This window comes from Octodon degus, unplaced genomic scaffold (assembly GCF_000260255.1).
Source record: "Octodon degus isolate 3935 unplaced genomic scaffold, OctDeg1.0 scaffold00008, whole genome shotgun sequence".
Lineage (NCBI taxonomy): Eukaryota > Metazoa > Chordata > Mammalia > Rodentia > Octodontidae > Octodon > Octodon degus.
Genome location: NW_004524584.1, coordinates 22,745,176 through 22,749,480, shown reverse-complemented (window position 1 = coordinate 22,749,480; position 4,305 = coordinate 22,745,176).

The following is a 4,305-nucleotide window of genomic DNA, read 5'->3' as shown; positions in this document are numbered from 1 at the left end:
AAGCACTAAAATGAGATAACAGCAGAGAAGTAGTATGGCAGTGGATGAGCTGAAGTAGAGAGATGGTGGATACTGTACCGTTGTAGTACAGAGTGGATAGGCTGGAGGCACAGCTGTGCAGAGGGTGGGCACTGAGTGTGGGATGAAGAGGTGGAAAATGTGGGCTGAACCATAGGCCTGGCCACTGAGTAGCCATGGGTGGAATGGGAAAGGAGAGGAGAGGGATGAAGGTGAATCCATGGATTACGTCTACATGATGAGAAAAATGGTTGTGTGTGGGAGCAAGGGAAGAGTCTGGTCTTGTGGAGGAATAATTGTACTTATAAAGGAAGCACCAAAAAAAAAATAATAAAATAAAGGAAGCACCCTGAGGGGTGCATGTCTGATGAGCAGAGTGGGGGGTGTGTGCTGAGAGATGGTGAATTCCAGGCAGAGCAAGCGAACAGCACCTTTATGCAGGTATAAGGGAAAAGGAAGCAGAGGACCAGGCCGTAGAGGGGAGGATGGTGAAGAATCGCGTGGCAGGGCGACTTTGTTCTCCAGTGCACCGGACTCTCAGGCGTGAGCCCTTCCCCAACAGATGTGAGCTTACCACGGGGCATCTCTGACACCCAGCGTGTTCCCCTAGTCCCTTAGTCCCTTTGTTCTCCCCTTCCTCATCATCTCTTCTCCCTCTCCCCTTCAGTGGTCCCAAGTTCAATGAGGCAAGCCAGGAAACAGGAAAGCCCAAGACACCCTGAGCCCTCCACACTCTGTTATGCTTTCTTATCAGCAGTACATGAAGTTGAGGTAGTAAGGGTGGGTCAGCAAAACATTTTCTTTTTCTTTTTTTTTTTTTTTTTTAGAACCGAGGATTGAACTCAGGCCCTTGCACTTGCCAGGGAAGCGCATATTCCACTGAGCCATCTCCCCGGCCCCAAAGAACTGAGCTAGGGCCAGGCCCCCTATCAGTACATTTTTAATGCAATTAACGAATGTTTATTTTATCCCAAAGTCATGAAGGTATTCGCTGGTGGTGTTGTCCATATGCTGGAAAATTTTTCTTTTCTTTTATGGCATGAATTTGCCTGAAGGTAAAGTGTCACTGTACAATATGCGAGGCAGAACTCGGATTTTCTATTTATTTCTCCATATGGATATCTGGTTGTCCTAGAAGGGTTTATCCAAAGAGATCATGTCCTTAGTGGTCTCAGAGGTCCCCCTGGGCTGTACCAAGAGTGCACGTATGTACTGTGTATGAACTTAAAGTCCCAGTCCTCCAATCTGCTCCTTCACTCTCTGCATAAGTCACAGCAGTGTGCTGTCTTGGTCTCATTTGTAACAATGCTTTGGGTAGAGTGAGTAGTTTTTGCACTTCTTCATTCTTCTTCAAGAGTAATGTGGATAGTTGAATTTCTCTAAATCCCCGATTCAGTCATTTTTCCATTGCTATAAGTAAAGCACCCGAGATGTGACCCATCTAGGAAGACAAAAGATCTACTTCGCTCCCCATTTGGAGCTTCTAGCTCATGGTGAGAGGTCCCTGTACTAGGGGTCTCAGAGGAGCTGCACATGGTGGCAGACACATGTAACACAGTTAACAGCTCAACTCTCAACCAGACAGGAAAGAGAGGAGAAGGGCAAAGAGGCCAGAGGCCCACAGTCCCTTGTAGGAGATGCCTCCCAGCGGTGGTGATGACCCTAAGGCAAACAGCTTGCTGCCTCCAAATAGCGCCCCCTAGAGAGACGTCGGCACATGGACCCTGGGGCACATTGGACATCCGAACTATGAAATTTCCGTGGAAGGCTGGTTGGTTTGTTTATTTATTTGTTTATTTGGTACAGGTCTCGCTACACAGCTCTGACTCATAGTGATCATTCTGTGTCCACCTCCCCAGCACTGGGATTACAGGTGTGCGCCACTAAGCCCAATTCCGGGGTTGGCACTGTATGGGATGCAGGGGATCAGACCCTGGTCTTCATGTTTGCCAGGCAGGCGCTTAGACTGCCGAGCCATAACCCCAGCCCCTCCATGGAAGTTTTTAGCCATCCTCTGAATGCTTCTATATCTTACTGCAATGCTAACTGGAAGGCTCATTGATTCTGTAGATAAATTTAGAAAGAACCAGACTCCTTACAAAGCAGATTCTATCAACTTATGTTTCTATAGAGTTGGGTGTTTTCATTTATCTGGATATTTTATAATTTTTTCCTATGAAACTCTTGTGTACTCTTTTGTTAGGCTTTTATTCTAACTTGTTTGTTTCTCTCTTTGTCTCAGTTACTCTTCTCTCTTTGCAGGGACAAATACCTGACACCCAAAATGAAGGAAGGAAAGGTTTATCTAGCTCAGTTACTGGAGGTTTCAGTCCCTACTCAGCTGGCTCCAAGGCAGCCTGGCACGTGGCAGAGGGCAGCAGCTCATGGCTGCAGCAGAGAGCAGAGAAAGCAAAGAGCGGAGCAGCAGCAATAACGGCTGCAGGGAGGAAGCCTGCCTCCCTTGAGCTGCCTTCGGGCTGTCCGCCCCAGCTGGGTGTAGTGCTCACACCCATAATCCCAGCAGTACTAAGACCCATAATCCCAGCCTTGATGATGAATTAATCTCAAACTCTAGAAGTCTCTACCCCATGACTACATGAGGCTTTGGGGGGACACCTAGACACAAACCATAACACTATTTTAGTTGATACTTTTATTGGTTTTTAGTCTTTCATTGTCATGTGGAAATACAACTGGTTTTTATAAGCTGGGTTTTAGCAAATTTTCCATTTTGCTAATTTTTTCTATAATCTCTACTGAATTACATATGGGTACCTTTCTGTGTAAAACATTCTCTCATCTCCAAAAGCATACGTGCCCCCTTCGTGTGTCTGCTGCCCTTTCTTTTCTATGACTTTCCTTCCTCTGTGCTGGCTGGCAGCTGGTACACGCTGGAAGGAGTTCATGACATCCCGGTTCTGTGCCTCATCGCAAACACAAAACGTTTCAGCTTTGAACTTATTTCCTGTAGAGCTTGATATTTGTTTTTTGAAAATGTTCTTTATTAGCCTGAGAAAATGGCTTTTCTTCCTTGTTTATTTGACCATTTATCATTTCTTTCATGAAAATGTTTTTTATCAAATATCAGATGCCTTGTGCACCTGGGATTTATTTTTCTTGTAATATTTCGGCTGATGTTTTTCCATTCTCAATCTTCCACTGTGAAACTAAACAATATATTCATCATGAATGGTTTAGTTTGCTTGTATTTTGCTGATATTTTATTATGGAAAATTACGTTTAATGCAATTCTTGATGTACATCGGTCTGCATGTATCATCTTACTTAGTGATTTGTGTTTCTTCTATACCTTTTTTTTGTGTACTTTTTCCTTCGTCAACTATATTAATAGTATTTTAAAGACATGAATTGGAAAATTACACATGCATCTGTTATTTTAAGGTTTATCTTATCAATTATAACATAACTTACTTCTGTACAATACTTTTATCCTCTTTTCAAACAATAAAAGAAATCTGTAACACTTAAACCCAGTTTACCCAGTCCTACCTTATTTTCTATTGTTCTACTTTTTTGTTATGTTCTAATCCTCAAAAGACATTTATGTTTTTTACATTATAAATTTTATTTAGATTTATGCATGAGTTTTCAAATTGTTTACTTGTATTTTCATCTTGCATGTGAGACCCTCTATACAATGTTTCTTCTGATTCACACACCTTTAGGAACTTTTTTTCAGTCTGCTATGGTAATGTTTTTGAGTCTGTTGTGATACATTCAGTTTTATTATTGTGCAAGATTTTTTTTCAGTGAAACTAAATCGAATTTTTGTTAGAATTTTATTTCCCAACCTGAGCTCCAGGCCCTAAATGGATTGAATTATTGAACATGCAGTCATGTGTCTCATGGCTTACATGACATTGTAGAAAATGTCAGGTATTATTCTCTTTCTTTATATAAAGATGTGTGTGTTTGTATGCATGTGCATGTGTACTTTCACTGCTTGCTTTTAGGATTGGATCTTCTTTAGTGTTTGAAATTTCATGATGTTCTGCCTTACAGTGAGCTTATTCTTATATTTTCTGCTTACAGTGTGTTAGACTTTAGAATGTGAGTAATTGGATAAATTATGACAAAGCAACATTGAAATCAGAAAAAGATGAGAGAGACAATGTCACAAAGAGACAATAGCTTGAGAAGCTATTGGACAAAAGTAGATGAGAAAGGTTCCCTTGCAGAGCTAGGTGTTTAAGAAAGGACCAACATGGGGGACCCAGAAGGCAGAGTTGCAGGTGGCCACACCTTCACGGAATCTTGGTGGTCACA